Here is a 16,070-nt window from a genome sequence, read left to right as displayed (position 1 = left end):
GCCAGGCTGGTCTTGAACTCCTGACCTCAGGTGATCCGCCCCCACTTGGCCTCCCAAAGTGCTGAGATTGCAGACGTGAGCCACCGCACGTGGCCAGAAAACTTACCTTTTGCTTGACACACTACTGTTCTGTTTGTACTTTTTTAGTACCATGAGCATATATTACAACCATACATATATGTATATTTTTTTTAGACAGAGTCAGCCTCTGTTGCCAGGCTGAAGTACAGTGGCTCAATCATAGCTCACTGCAACCTCAAACTCCTGGGCTCAAACCATCCTTCCACCACAGCTTCCCAAGTAGCTGGGACTACAGGCAGGTGCCACCATGCCCGGTGATTTTTTTATTTTTATTTTTGTAGAGATAAGGCCTTGCCCTGTCACCCAGGCTGGTCTTGAACTCTTGGCCTCAAGTAATCCCCTCACCTCTGCCTCCCAAAGTGCTGGGATTACAGGCATAAGCCACCGGACCCAGCGACATTTATAATTTTTAAAACTGTAATTACAATGCTGTCATTATTTAGGTTCAAGCAAATCTAATTGTGTCTTCCTTAGAACAGAAGATGTATTACGGCATGATTATTTTTTATTATAGGAGTATTTCCTTTATCAATGACTAATAATAGGTTTATTTAAAAATGCCTTATATTGTGATTTAATTTGTAAAAGTGCGCCACTTTGTCCACCTTTTTTTGTTTGTCTCTTAAAATTTACTTATTGGCCGGGCGCGGTAGCTCACGCCTGTAATCCCAGCACTTTGGGAGGCTGAGGCGGGTGGATCACAGGTCAAGAGATCGAGACCGTCCTGGCCAACATGGTGAAACCCTGTCTCTACTAAAAATACAAAAAATTAGCTGGGTGTGGTGGCACGTGCCTGTAGTCCCAGCTATTCAGGAAGCTGAGGCAGGAGAATCAGTTGAACCTGGGAGGCGGAGGTTGCCGTGAGCCGAGATGGCACCACTGCACCCCAGCCTGGGTGACAGAGACTCCATTAAAAAAAAAAAAAAAAAATTACTTATCCTGCCTGGGTGCAGTGGCTTACACTTGTAGTCCAAACTACTCAGGAGGCTGAGGATAACTCGAGCTCAGGAGGTGGAGGCTGCAGTGAGCCGAGATCTGGGTGGATAACTTGAACCCAGGAGGTGGAGGCTGCAGTGAGCCGAGATCACGCCACTGCACTCCAGCTTGGGTGACAGAGCGAGACCATGTCTCCAAAAAGAAAAAGAAAATTTACATTATCCTTTTAAGATCAGCTCAGAACCCTCCTCCTCCACTATGAATAACCCTAGAAACAGTGATTTCTTTCCTTTGGACTCCCACAGCCATTCTTTCTGCTGCTTTTATGATATTCATCATGTTCTAGCTTATTTAGTAATGTATTTCGTCTCTTCTAAATTGTATCCACCTTGAGAGGGTAGATTATGTTTTATTAATCTTTGTATCTCTCACAATATAAAGCCCAGTGCCTTGGTGCTTGTATTAGTTTTCTGTTGCTGCTGTAACTAAAACTGCTAACTTAGTGACTTAAAAACAGCACGAATTTAGTATCTATTTTTTTTTTTTTTTGAGATGGAGTTTCACTCTTTTGCCTAGGCTGGAGTGCAGTGGCATGATCTCGGCTCACTGCAAGCTCCGCCTGCTGGGTTACACCATTCTCCTGCGTCAGCCTCCCGAGTAGCTGGGATTACAGGCACCTGACACCGTGGCCGGCTAATTTTTGTTTTTTTAGTAGAGACGGGGTTTCACCATGTTGGTCTCGAACTCCTGACCTCAGGTGATCCACCCGCCTTGGCCTCCCAAAGGGCTGGGATTACAGGTGTGAGCCACTGCACCCGGCCGCAAATTTAGTATCTTACAGCTCTGGATATTAAAAATCTGAAATGGTCTCCTTGAAGTCTGAATATTTAGTTAGAAAAACCCAAAAATCTGAAATGGGTCTCACAGCTAAAATCAAGCAGTAGGCAGAGATGTGTTCCTTCTGGAGACTCCAAGGCAGGCCTTTTTCATTATCTAGAGACTGCCTACATTTCTTGGCTCATAGCCACATCACTCTGACCTCTGCTTTCATCATTGTTACACCTTTGACTCTGACCCTCCTGCCTCCTTCTTTTTTTTTTTTTTTTTTTTTTTTTTGAGACGGAGTCTTGCTCTATCACCCAGGTTGGAGTACGGTGATGCAATCTCAGCTCACTGAAAGCTACACCTCCTGGTTCATGCCATTCTCCTGACTCAGCCTCCTAAGTAGCCAGGACTAGCAGGCACCCGCCACCACGCCCGGCTAATTTTTTGTATTTTTAGTAGAGACGGGGTTTCTCTGTGTTAGCCAGGCTGGCCTCAATCTCCTGACCTCACGATCCGCCTGCCTCGGCCTCCCAATGTCCTGCCTCCCTCTTATAAGGACTTTGTGATTCCACTGGGCCCACTTGAATAATCCAGGATAATCTTTCCATCTCAAGGCGGTTTTTTTTTTTTTTTTTTTTTTTTTTTTTGAGACAGAGTCTCACTCTGTTACACAGGCTGGAGTGCACTGACACCATCTCGGCTCACTGCAACCTCTGCTTTCTGGGCTTGAGTGATCCTCCTCCCTCAGCCCTGCAAGTAGCAGGGAGGCACAAGCCACCATGCCTGGCTAATTTTTGTACTTTTAGTAGAGATGGGGTTTTACCATGTTGGCCAGGCTGATCTTGAACTCCTGACCTCAAGGAATCCACCTACCTCAGACTCCCAAAGTGCTGGGATTACAGGTGTGAGCCACCGCGCCCAGCCTGTGTGTGGTTTTTTTTTTTTTTTTTTTTTTTTTTTGAGACAGGGTCTTGCTCTGTCGCCCAGGCTGGAGTTCAGTGGCACCATCTCCACTCACTGCTACCTCTGTCTCCTACTATATTAAGGAACCAAGCTCAGGGTGACAGAATAGTTCGTCCTATTTACTCCCACATGAGTTGTTTTGTTTGTTACTTCTGCTGATACTATCTGTAGACTTTGTATGGTGTTTGCCCAAATTCAAAGCTGAGCCTATGTCATGGGTTGGTAAAGGTGCCCCTTAAATGTAGTCCCTGCATCTAAGGCTGAGGTGCAGCCAACTCAGAAGCAAAGCAGCAGTTTACAGACCTTATTTTTGTTGGTATAAATCCAGTCATTCTTCAGTTATTCAGGCTTCATAATTTTTGCTATACCTGAATACTCTTTGACATATTTACCTAATTTTTCTTTTTTTCTTTCCTTTTTTTTTTTTTTTTAAGAGATGAGGTCTTACCCAGGCTGGTCTCAAACTCCTGGCCTCAAGCAATCCTCCCACCTCAGCCTCCCAAAGTGCTGGGATGGCTAATTTTTCTTAAGAAATTATTGTAACTATAAGTTACAATTTGCATTTACTTAGCTTCAGTGAAATCACAGGTTTAATTTGTTATCTTTTTTCAATGCTGATTAAAATAATCAGGTAAGTATCAAAATGAATACTGTATCTGAAATCTTCTGACTGTTTGGGATATGCTGGTATTGACAGATTGTAGCCTACTGGAATCTGTAGTCATTAGCCAAATCATGGCAGAGGCAAAGGTACATTTTTTTTTTTTTTCTTTTTTGAGACAGAGCCTAGCTCTGTCTCCCAGGCTGGAGTGCAATGGCGCGATCTTAGCTCACTGCAACCTCCACCTCCCAGGTTTAAGCAATTCTCCTGCCTCAGCCTCCCAAGTAGCTGAGATTACAGGCACCCACCACCATGCCCGGCTAATTTTTTGTATTTTTAGTAGAGACGGGGTTTCTCCATGTTAGCCAGGCTGGTCTCAAACTCCCGACCTCAGGTGATCTGCCTGCCTCAGCCTCCCAAAGTGCTGGGATTACAGGCGTGAGCCACCTCACCCAGCTAGATCTTGTTTTCTAAATAGTGGGACTGCTGAAGTCTGTGACTAGCCACATAAGTATTTTTCAGTTGTTGCTGGTGAAGATTATTTTTGATTATGCTACTAGGATTTGGGGGAAAAAATATCTCCTAGAACCACCACTATGCCACTTTCCTGTCTGTCCCCATTGAAACACTTGAAGTGACGTATAAATCGCTGGTACTTTCTGATACTATCTCCTAGAAGATCTTTGAGTCTTCCCTAAAGAGAGAAAAGAGTCAGGGGTAGTGCCCTTTCATTTTTATTTTCCTTTAAAATTTTGGGCTTAGCCTTGATCTAAACGAAAGAAACTATAAGTTACAATATCACTTAATATGCGTTGTAAGAAAGCTATTATGTCAAGTACTTCAAATTTTCAAATATTCACCATTACTTTGTTATCCTCCACTGCACTCCAGCCTGGGTGACAGAGTGAGACCCTGTCTCAAAAAATAAATAAATAAACAAAACAATACATAAATAAAATAAAATAAATAAAAAGAAGGGGTGAGGAATATGTACAGTCTGGTGAGATCAGGATTAAAGGAAACAGACTGGTGAAAGAAAAACTTCATTATAATTTATCAGGCTTGGGATTTTTTTTCTTTCAACATTTTATTTTTTAGTTTCCGAAATACAAATCAAAATACATTTTTGTTACATATCATTTTAACAAGCTTAACATTCTTTTCAATACAAGATTACTCGATATAGGTATTTTAAAACTTCCTTTTTAAAAAAGTCATACATTTTATTTTAGAGTAAATAGCTCATCAAAAAAATACATGGGTACATGGGCTATTGTTGTTTATTATTTTAGAGCACACCCTCCAACTTAAAATTTGGTCCACTAAAATGTGTAAATGTTCATCTGGGTACAGTGGCTCACGCCTGTAATCCCAGCACTTTGGGAAACCAAGGCAGGTGGATTACCTGAAGTCAGGAGTTCAAGACCAGCCTGGCCAACATGGTGAAACCCCGTCTCTACTAAAAATAAAAATAAAAAAAATTAGCCATGCATGGTGGCACATGCCTGTAGTCCCAGCTACCTGGGAGGCTGAGGCAGGAGAATCACTTGAACCTGGGAGGCAGAGGTTTCAGTGAGCTGAGATCACGCCATTGCACTCCAGCCTGGGTGACAAGAGTGAAACTCCGTCTCAAAAAAAAGAAATATTCCTCCTATCACAGAAATAAATTAAATCTCATGGCTGAACAAAACAGAAATGTGGCCGGGCACAGTGGCTCACATCTGTAATCACAGCACTTTGGGAGGTGGAGGCTGGCAGATCATGAGGTCAGGAGTTCAAGACCGGCCTGACCAACGTGGTGAAAAACCGTCTCTACTAAAAATACAAAAACTAGCCAGGCGTGGTGGCATGCGCCTATAATTCTAGCTACTTAGCAGGCTGAGGCAAGAGAATTGTTTGAACCCGGGAGGAAGGGCTGCAGTGAGCCGAGATCACACCATTGCATTCCTGCCTGGGTGACAGAGCGAGACTCCGTCTCAAAACACAAAACAATAGCCGGGCACGGTGGCTCACGCCTGTAATCCCAGCACTTTGGGAGGCCGAGGCGGGTGGATCATCTGAGGTCAGGAGTTCGAGACCAGCCTGACCAATATGATGAAACCCCATCTCTACTTAAAATACAAAAATTAGTTGGGTGTGGTGGCATGTGTCTGTAATCCCAGCTACTTAGGAGGCTGAGACAGGAGAATTGCTTGAACCCAGGAGGCAGAGGTTGCAATGAGCTGAGATCGCACCATTGCACTCCAGCCTGGGCAACAAAAGTGAAACTCCGTCTCAAAAAAACAAACAAACAAACAACAAAAACCAGAAAAACCAAAACAAAAACAAAAGAACAAAACCAGAAATGTTGGCATAGACCTGAGTAAGCGTGAAAAACAAGTTACGATGTTTTAACTGTATGGAGGCACATTACAGAATCCACATAGAAACATCTGGCAGAGCAGCTGGCTGGTTTCTATTGGAGCTGTTCTGTTTCAAAAAGGGATATAAAGTACATGGGAGGGTGCTGAAAACTCACAACAGCCACAGAATTAGTTACTCAAAATTAACCAGAATTCAATATACAAGAATATATGACAGCAGTAGAGCAATCTCAACAGTTACTCGATGCCTGGAAAGCAAGCTGTAAGCTTAGAACAAGTAACTCAGCAGGAACAACAGTCAACGTGTTTATACGACTTTGAAGGTGAGAAAACTTTATCGTTCATAGATGATGTCTTGTGCACAAGTACATTAGTTTCCAGGACACTGGGAACAACAACACAACAACACAACAATAGGGCCGGGCACGGTGGCTCATGACTGTAATCCCAGCACTTTGGGAGGCCGAGGCGGGCAGATCACAAGGTCAGGAGATCAAGACCATCCTAACTAACACGGTGAAACCCTGTCTCTACTAAAAATGCAAAAAATTAGCCGGGCATGGTGGCACATGCCTGTAATCCCAGCTACTCGGGAGGCTGAGGCAGGAGAACTGCTTGAACCCAGGAGGCGGAGGTTGCAGTGAGCCGAGATTGTGCCACTGCACTCTAGCCTGGGTGACAGAGCAAGACACTGTCTCAAAAAAAAAAAAAAAAAAAAAAAAAAGGTAAGAATAAATCCAAGCTGTTTAACCTTCCATCATTCTCTTGAGTATTAAACCCAGGCCACCTTTGGCCGCTCGCAGGGGTGTCTTTTCTTCTTCTCAGTGTAAATACTCGCTCCTTGGGACACCAGCAGTTTTGCTTCTTCCACTCTCTCCTCATCACAGGCTAAGTGTAGAGGAGTGTTACCCTCAGTGTCTGGATGTTCGTGGATGGTCTGTAGTACAGAAGGATAGGAATCATCTTCAAGTTACCCTTGGCTGCTGCCTGGTGCATTGCTGTAGCCTCACGATGGTCCTCGGCAGCTGGATCAGCCCCGCCTTCTAGTAACATGACAGCAATCTCATGCCTGTGTTTGGAAGCTGTATAATGTAGGGGAGTACAGCCATTTTGACTGACAGCATTTACTTGAGCACATTTTCCCGGAAGGGCTTTTACAATCTCATCCTGCCCAGCGGAAGCCGCAGTATGAAGAGGAGACCAACCTGCATCGCCTTTATCATTCACTGGCACTCCAAGTTGCAACAAAAATTCAACAATTTCTGCCTGTCTGGCTGAGCATGCCCAGTGCAATGCAGTTCTGCTGTTCTGGTCATTTCTACTAGCCAGGAATTAATAGCCCAGAATACTCTCCTTCAACTCTTCCAGCTTCCTCTGTAGGCCAGGTTGCAGACCATTAGGTTAGACACACACCCATCCATTTTGCTTTCCCAGGAACTTGTGATACTATTTTGTGTGTGTGTGTGTGTGTGTGTGTGTGTGTATGTGTGTGTTTTATTTACTTATTTATTTATTTTTAGAGATGAGGTCTCACTATGTTACCCAGGCTGTTCTAGAACTCCTGAGCTCGAGTGATCCTCCCACCTCAGCCTCCCAAAGTGCTATAGGATTACAGTTGTGAGCCACAGCACCTGGCCAATATATGCGTTTTCATCCATGGTTCGTGACTTATAACTCCCATAGCCCATGTCACAGTAAACAGACTCTCTCTCTTTGACCTTCTCTCGCCTTCTTTCACTTGCCTGACACAGGGTTCTAATTGTGAGTCATAAAACTCTCCATTCCAGAGGAAGTTCTGCCTCATAACCTGGAGGTAAGAATGCTGCACTGAAGAGCCAAGAAGAATCTGAACAGACAGGCCTTGCTGGGTTTAGATCATTCCCTTTTTGCCCAATCACATTTCAACATGGTTGTCCCTGCTTCAGTCATGCCTATCCAAGAAGTCTCCATGAAAGGCCCAAGAGGACAGGGTTTAGGGAGTTCTGGAGACCTGAACACATGGAGGCTGACAGGAAGGTGAATAAGAACTCGTTGAACAGCCAGGCGCGGTGGCTCGTGCCCTTAATCCTGTTATGCCTAGACCGTTTGTTCCCCAAAGAAGACCACCAGAGTCCAGAGTCAAAGCCAAGTGGCAAGGATCTTCACTGCAAGTTTGAACTTTGTCCCTCCATTCCACAGCATACAAGAGGGCCCTGAACAATGCGAGTGCTTGCCTTTTATAGCCCGAGGTAGATAGGATAGTAAAGTTACAGAGGAACAAAGGAATTCTTCTGGTTACAGCATTACAATTGGTTTACATTTACATTTAGTAGTTTTTTTTTAATTGGTTCCCGCGCTTTCAGTAAAACTACAAACGGCTGTGTCCTTATCGGAGATGTTTGTACTGGGCTCAGGAAATTGAGAGATATGTGTTTGTACTGGGCCTGTTTGTGTTGAAAGATGTATGGTGGGATGTGTTTGTACTGGGCTCGGGAAGTTGAGCCCGGGGCTGAGGAATGTGCCTGGGCTGAAGAATGTGCCTGATTTCTTTCATTCCTTTCAATCCCAACATTTTTGGAGGCCGAGGCGGGTGTATCACCTGAGGTGGGGGTTCAAGACCAGCATGGAGAAACCCCGTCTCTACTAAAAATACAAAATTAGCTGGCGTGGTGGCAGGTGCCTGTAATCCCATCTACTCAGGAGGCTGAGGCAGGAGAATTGCCTGAACCTGGGAGGCAGAGGTTGCAGTGAGCTGAAATCACGCCATTGCACTCCAGTCTGGGCAATAAGAGTGAAACTCCATCTCAAAATAAATAAAAAGAACTATTTCAACCAACTCTTCAGGCACAGAAGTTCCTGTGTTCAGGACCCTTCCAGACCTCTCAGTATGTAGGTATGTGTCAATATCTCTTCATCTGTTTATTCATATTTAAAAAAAATCCTTATAATAAACCAGTAAACTTAAATGTTTCCTTGAGTTGTATGAGCCACTTTAGCAAATTAATCAAACCCAAAGAGGAGTTTGTGGGAACCCCAACCTGAAGCCTGTTGGTCAGAAGTTCCTGAGGCATGGACTTGTGAATGGTGAGAAGGGGCGAGGCAGACTTGGGGGACTGAGCCCTCAACCTGTGGTTTCTGAGGCTATCCAGGAAGATAACGTCAGAATTGAATTAAACTGGAAGACGCTCAGCTGGTGTCCTCTGCTTGGTGTGTGGGGGGACATCTCCACATGTCTGGTGACAAGTCTTCTGTGTTGATTGTTGTAGCGAGACATTAGAGAAAAAAAGGTTCATTTGTTTGTTTGTTTTCTAACACAAGGCTCTGTCTCTCATTATATATAATAAGAAATACTGAAACTTTTCCTGAGCTGTTCCCTCTGCCCCCTGGGCTCAAGTGATCCTCTCACGTCAGCCTCCCAAGTAGTTGGGATTACAGGCACATGCCACCATGTCCGGTCTTTTTTTCTTTCTTTTTTCTTTTTTGAAGACAGGGTCTCACTCTGTGGCCCAGGTTGGAGTGCAGTGGCATGATCGTGGCTCACTGTAGCCTCAACCTCCTGGGCTCAAGCCATCCTCCTGCCTCAGCACCCCTGCCCCCCAGTAGCTGGGACTACAGGCACGTACTACCACACCCAGCTAATTTTGGTATTTTGTGTAGAGACAGGGTTTTGCCACATTGTCCAGGCTGGTCTCAAACTCTTGGTCTTAAGCTGCCTGGCCCAGGGTGCTTCTAATATGAACACAGCTCAAAACCTGGTTTTCGGATAAGGCTGGTGCTGTGATAAACTCAGTTGGCAAACTCCCTGCAGAAAGCAAAGGAGACGCTCCCTGTCTGAACTCCCTCATTCCAGAATAAGTAAAAGGCAAAAGATCCTTTGGAGCTCTTCAACAGGAACTTCATGATTTTCCTGCCTTCAACTGTTGAATCTATTAGATTCACTGAAGTAGATATTGAAAGGAAAATCTATTGAAAGTGAACTAAGTATGGCCTGGCACGGTGGCTCACACCAGTAATCCCAGCACTTTGGGAGGCTGAGGCGGGCGGATCACCTGAGGTCAGGAGTTCAAGACCAGCCTGACCACATGGAGAAACACTGTCTCTACCAAAAATACAAAAAATTAGCCAGGCGTGGTGGCACATGCCTGTAATCCCAGCTACTCAGGAGACTGAGGCAGGAGAATCACTTGAATCCGGGAGGCGGAGGTTGCGGTGAGCTGAGATCGCGCCATTGCACTCCATCCTGGGCAACAAGAGCGGAACCCCATCTCAAAAAATAAAAAAATAAAGTGAACTGAGTAGGCCAGGCACGGTGGCTCACGCCTGTAATCCCAGCACTCTAGGAGTCCAAAGCGGGTGGATCACTGGAGGCCGGAGTTCGAGACCAGCCTGGTCAATGTAGTGAAACCCCGGCTCCACTGAAAATACAAAAAAGTTAGCCAGGTGTGGTGGCAGGCGCCTGTAATCCTAGCTACTCTGGAGGCTGAGGTGCAAACATTGCTTGAATCCGGGAATTGAAGGTTGCAGTGAACCGAGATCGCAGCATTGTACTCCAGCTTGGGCAACAGAGTGAAACCCTGTTTCAAAAAAAAAGAAAGAGAACCTAGTGATGTTCCAGGTTTCAAAAGCAGAGCCAGGGCATGCATTTCTATAAGTATATGGGAATTTAGATTAATCAGATCTAAGTCAGTCTGATAAAATAGAGGTACTCAATCTCTATCTGATGTCTCAGCTATGTTTGTAGACAGTGAGGAATCATTAGGAATGGATGTTCAACAGGGTACACCTGAGGCATAATTACTAAATGTGCCTTCGGGGCACCTATTTTCCTACTTTGGCTGCTTTCTTTGCAGTCCCCTTTGTTCTTATAAGTAAAAGGCCTGGAAAGGGTTGGATTGTACGGATATTAAAGGATTTATCTCAAGATAGTTGCTTAAGTGCTGTGCTTGAGTGAACCGAAATGTGAGTTCCCCAGGGCAATCCTGTGGGCTAATTAGTGAGAACTGAGGTTTCAGGGCTTCCCAGGGAACTCTGAATAGTGTGTGGATCTGGGTGGATTTTGAGGCTCCCAGGGGCTCCCATGGCCCTACCTTCGCTCCTTCTTGCCCTTCCTCTTCAAATGGGATTTCGTCTCTATGGATTACAGTCTTGAATTTTGGTTAAAATCGGAAGATTGCTATTTAGCTTCTACTCTCTCCTGAAAGCTCACTAAAGTACAGTAAAAAGTGTTATTAAAAAGGACTTAAAGGCCAGGCATGGTGGCTCACATCTGTAATCCCAGCACTTTGGGAGGCTGATGCAGGTGGATGCTCTGAGCCCAGGAGTTTGAAACTAGCCTAGGCAATATGACGAAACACCACCTCTACCAAAAAAACAAAAACAAAAAAACAAAAAAAACAAAAAATGAGTTGGGTGTGGTATTGCAGGTGGGAAGATCACCTGAGTCCGGGGAGGTGGAGGCTGCTGTCAGTCAAGATCATGCCACTGCATTCCTGCCTGGGTGACAGAGAAAAACCCTGTCTCAAAAAAAAAAAAAAAAAAAACTTAAACACTAAAGAAAATTGGAAAAGAGACAACAGCCCACAAAGCTGCTTAAATTGGAAAGCAAATGGGAAAACGATGACGAAATTAGCAGATGGGAGAAAGCTTAGTCCTAAAAGGGAAGTGAGGAAAGCTGATAAGCAACTTCATCTAAGCTGTGGAAAGACCCAAAGACCAGGAACTGGTGGCACCAGGCGCCTTTGGACATGGGGACGTGAGAGTAAAACACAGACGCTGGTTGAAAATCTGTTGAAAATGCAGTGGAACTTCAGGAATTTCTCCCCCTGCCCCAGGTAATTAGGCAACTTTCCCTCCTCCACTCTGGCTAGAGGTTTATTCTTCAAAAATAGTGAATAAAAAGACCTCTGGATTGAGGGCCCTCATGAAGGTACACCTGACATTTGGTGATCATGTAGAGAACTGTTTTTTTTATCTGTGTCATATTGTTAGACTTGGGGAGGGCCATGTGTGCACTCAAAAGCCTACCTAGTATCCCACGAAGAGGTTTTTGCTATGCCATAGTGATTTACTTCTCTCTTCTGTTTGCTGCTATTGTTGACACCAAACTGATAATTTTGTTTGGGTCATATTAAGTCTGACACTCAAACAGGGATGTTGAGTGGGCAGTTATATAAAGTTGTGTATGTAAGCCTACAACAGGGATTGGAAGTGAGAAATCAGGTTGGAAGATCTCAGTGTGGGAGTCATTGACATATATATGGCATTGAAAATCACTGGACTGGATGGGATCAAATAGAGAATGAGCATAGAATTATGAGACTGGATAGAGGACTGAGTCCAGAAATATTCAACATTTATTTTTATTTATTTAATTTTTTTGAGATGCAGTTTCACTCTTGTTGCCCAGGCTGGAGTACGATGGCAAGGTCTCGGCTCACTGCAACCTCCGCCTCCGGGGTTCAAGTGATTCTCTTGCCTCAGCCTCTCGAGTAGCTGGGATTACAGGTGCCTGCAACCATGCCCGGCTAATTTTTGTATTTTTAGTAGAGACAGGGTTTCACCTTGTTGGCCAGACTGATCTCGAACTCCTGACCTCAGGTGACCCGCCCATCTTGGCCTCCCAAAGTGCAGGGATTACAGGCGTGAGCCAACGCGCCTGGCCATATTCAACATTTAAAGGTCAGCAAAGGAATATGAGTCCACAGAGAAGACTGAGGAGAGGTAGGAAAAAGAAGAGAGTGTGACAAACCAAGAGAATATGGAGTTTCAAGGAGGGATTTCTCGAAGGTTTAAATGCTGATGAAATATTAATATGACTACTAAGAAATGACCACTGGATTTGCAAGATAGATGCTATTGGTAATGTTGACTAGAACAAATTCAGTGGTAGGGATGAAAGCTTGATTAGTGCAGGTTAAAGAGAAAATGTGGTATTAAGGCTATGTGTAGTGAATTAATATGACCTGATAACTTTCACAAATACTAGATAAATTATGACACAATTTTTCTTTTTCAGAGGCAGGGTCTTGGCCTGTTGCCCAGGTTGGAGTGCAGTGGTGCAATCGTAGCTCACCACAGCCTCAAACTCCTGGGCTCAAGCTATAGTCTGACCTTAGTCTCCTGAGTAGCTGGGACTACAGGCATGTGCCACCACACCTGGCTAATTTTTTAAGAAATGGGGATCTTGCTATATTGCCTAGACTGGTCTCGAATTGCTGATCTCAAGCAATCCTCCTGTCTCAGCCTCCTGAGTCACTGGGATTACGGATGTGAGCCACTGAACCTGGTGAACACAAATTATTTTAAATTCATAGCTGAGCGTGCAAGGCAAAAGGACTATCAGCAGATATATCAAATGAGGAGGAAAGTGAAGACCAACAAGGATATAAGCTGACTCTGACTACTGTAAGCCAAAAGGTGTCTGAGACAGGTCTCATTCAATTTAGAAACTTTATTTTGTCAAGGTTAAGGATGCACCTGTGACACAGCCTCAGGACATCCTGACAACAGGTGCCCCAAGAGGGTTGGGGCACAGTTTGGCTTTATACACTTTAGGGAGGCATGAGACATGTCAGATGTACATTGTAAGATGTACATTGGTTCAGTCCAGAAAGGCGGGACAACTCGAAGCAAGGAGGAGGTTTTCAGGTCATAGGCAGACAAGAGACAAATGTTTTCTTTTGAGCTTCTGATTAGCCTTTCACTGAAGGCACAATTTACCAGAATAGTCACTTATGTCTTAGTCTGGCTTGGTGAAACAGCAGGGCAAAGGAAGCAATCAGATATGCATTTGTCTCATGTGAGCAGAGCGATGACTTTGAGTTCAGCCTGTACTTTGTCCACAGGGAATTTCCTGGTGGGCAGATTGTGAGGGAGGTATGTAGCTTTTTAAACTCTTTGTAGTTATCTTATTTAGGAATAGAATGGGAGGCAGGTTTGCCCTACGCAGTTCCCAGCTTGACTTTGATTTTGGGGAGATTTATTTTCCTTCCAAACTACCTAAGGATTGAATTGGCTTTAGTAATCTAGGGGCTTTGTTAAAAAAAAAAAAAAAATATATATATATATATATATATATATGTGTGTGTGTGTGTGTGTGTATGTGTGTATACATATGCATACATATGTGAGACAGAGTCTCACTTTGTCGCCCCAGCTGAAGTGCAGTGGCACAATCTCAGCTCCCTGCACTTTTGCCTCCCAGGTTCAAGCAATTCTCCTGCCTCAGCCTCCCGAGTAGCTGGGATTACAGGCACGCGCCACCACACCCGGCTAATTTTTGTATTTTTAGTAGAGACGGGGTTTCGCCATGGTGGCCAGGCTGGTTTCAAACTCCTGATCTCAAGTGATTCACCCTCCTCGGCCTCCCGAAGTGCTGGGATTACAGGCATAAGCCACTGTGCCCGGCCTAAAGAATACTTTTTATTTTGGAATAACTGTAAGTTTGCAGAAAAGCTACAGGTAGTACACAGAGTTTCTCCATATTTGTTTCACCCGTGTTCCCTCACTGTTAACATCTCAGAGTTTAGTTTCTCATAGGGGTTTAGAGTTTGAATTTTTTTACCTATGTGGTACCTCAAACTCTAATATGAGAACTTATAGAAATGTGTACAAGCCCAGTGACGTTCCAAGACTCTCAGCAGAAGTCAACAGAGAACAGACGTGCCAGGACTCTTTCTCACGATGAATTATCTCAGGAAAAAGCAAGCCCTGCTACTGATGAACTTATGCTCCAGACATACATGGAAACTGCTCACCATGCCTGTGAGTCAGTCCCAACAACAAACAGCCAGGTGCATGGTCGTGAATTTCGGATTATGGAAAGATTATCTGAAAGAGAACATGAAATGAGCACATTTAAAATGACTAAAATACGCTGGGCACGGTGGCTCATGCCTGTAATCCCAGCACTTTGGGAGGCTGAGGCAGGAGGATTTCCTGAGCTCAGGAGTTAGAGAACAGCCTGAGCAATACAGCAAAAACCCATCTCTATTAAAAATATAATAATAAAAATAAAAAATAATAAAAAAAGACTAAGACATAGAAGAATTGAATCCCTAAGATAGTAATTATGTACTACACAAAAAAGAAAACGTAGGCCAGGCACGGTGGCTCACACCTGTAATCCTAGCGCTTTGGAAGGCCAAGGCAGGCAGATCACCTGAGGTTGGGAGTTTGAGACCAGCCTGACCAACATGGAGACACCCCATCTCTACTAAAAATACAAAATTAGCCGGTCGTGGTGGCGCATGCCTGTAATCCCAGCTACTCAGGAGGCTGAGGCAGGAGAATCGCTTGAACCCGGGAGGCAAATGTTGCAGTGAGCTGAAATTGTGCCATTGCACTCCAACCTGGGCAACAAGAGTGAAACTCTGTCTAAAAAATAAAAAATAAAAAAATTGATCCCAAGCATGATGAATCAAGCCTGTAATCCCCACACTTTGGGATACCCAGGTGACCAGATTACTTGAGGCCAAGAGTTTGAGACCAGCCTGGGCAACATAGCAGAGACCTCGTCTCTACAAAAATACAAAAATTAGCCAGGCATGGTGGCACATGTCTGTAGCCCCAGCTACTCAGGAGGCTAAGATGGGAGGATCGCTTGAGCCCAGGAGAGGTCAAGGCTCCAGAATGAGACCCTGTCTGAAGAGAAGAAAAAAGAAAAAACATGGAAGCGAGAGTCTTCCCGTTTCTCTCTCTTTTCTCCTCCCCTTCCTTCTTTTTAACCAACATAAATGTGAGAGAAGCACCAAAAATCCTTTTCTGGCTTAATTAAGAAAATTCAGAAGTATTTCTATGTTTTAGAAAAAAGACAATGATTTAAATATTATTATAAGATCAATTACTTATTAAGAATGTCAACCAAGAGGAAATAAAACTTTAGAGGATAAAGGTAATGCATATAAGACACAACAATTTCTGAACGAACACATTCCCAATTTAATATACAATTTGTCAACCCCTAATTCCCTGAAAGCCTATTGATTTAGGTCCCAGCTCTCTGGGTAGTACAATTTGACAACTTATTTTTGCTTACAAGGTTTTATCTTTTGTGTTTTCAATGCTGTGAAATCTGAGGGATCTCTTTAATGTGAAGTTTTTCTGCAGACATCACTTTCTCTGGGATATCTTTATCCTTTTTTTCACAATCATGTTCCACATTTATGTCGATAAATTCCCCTTCACAAAATTCCTCTGGCTTCATATCTTATCTCAAGAATGACAGCAGGATCAACATTTCCCAAGTGGGGTATCTTCTACTCACATCCAATTCCACTTCTAACAATATCACTTTTTCTTTCTTTGCTTCACTTTCATCTTCA

General features: G+C 44.0%; 1 pseudogene; it reads right to left on the bottom strand.

Moving 5' to 3' along the window:
• Window positions 1-6,515: 6,515 nt before the first annotated feature.
• On the bottom strand, window positions 6,516-7,245 carry LOC103241871 (uncharacterized; annotated as a pseudogene).
• Window positions 7,246-16,070: the final 8,825 nt, after the last annotated feature.

This window comes from Chlorocebus sabaeus, chromosome 15 (genome assembly GCF_047675955.1).
Source record: "Chlorocebus sabaeus isolate Y175 chromosome 15, mChlSab1.0.hap1, whole genome shotgun sequence".
Lineage (NCBI taxonomy): Eukaryota > Metazoa > Chordata > Mammalia > Primates > Cercopithecidae > Chlorocebus > Chlorocebus sabaeus.
This window is presented reverse-complemented; position numbering and strand designations above follow the sequence as displayed.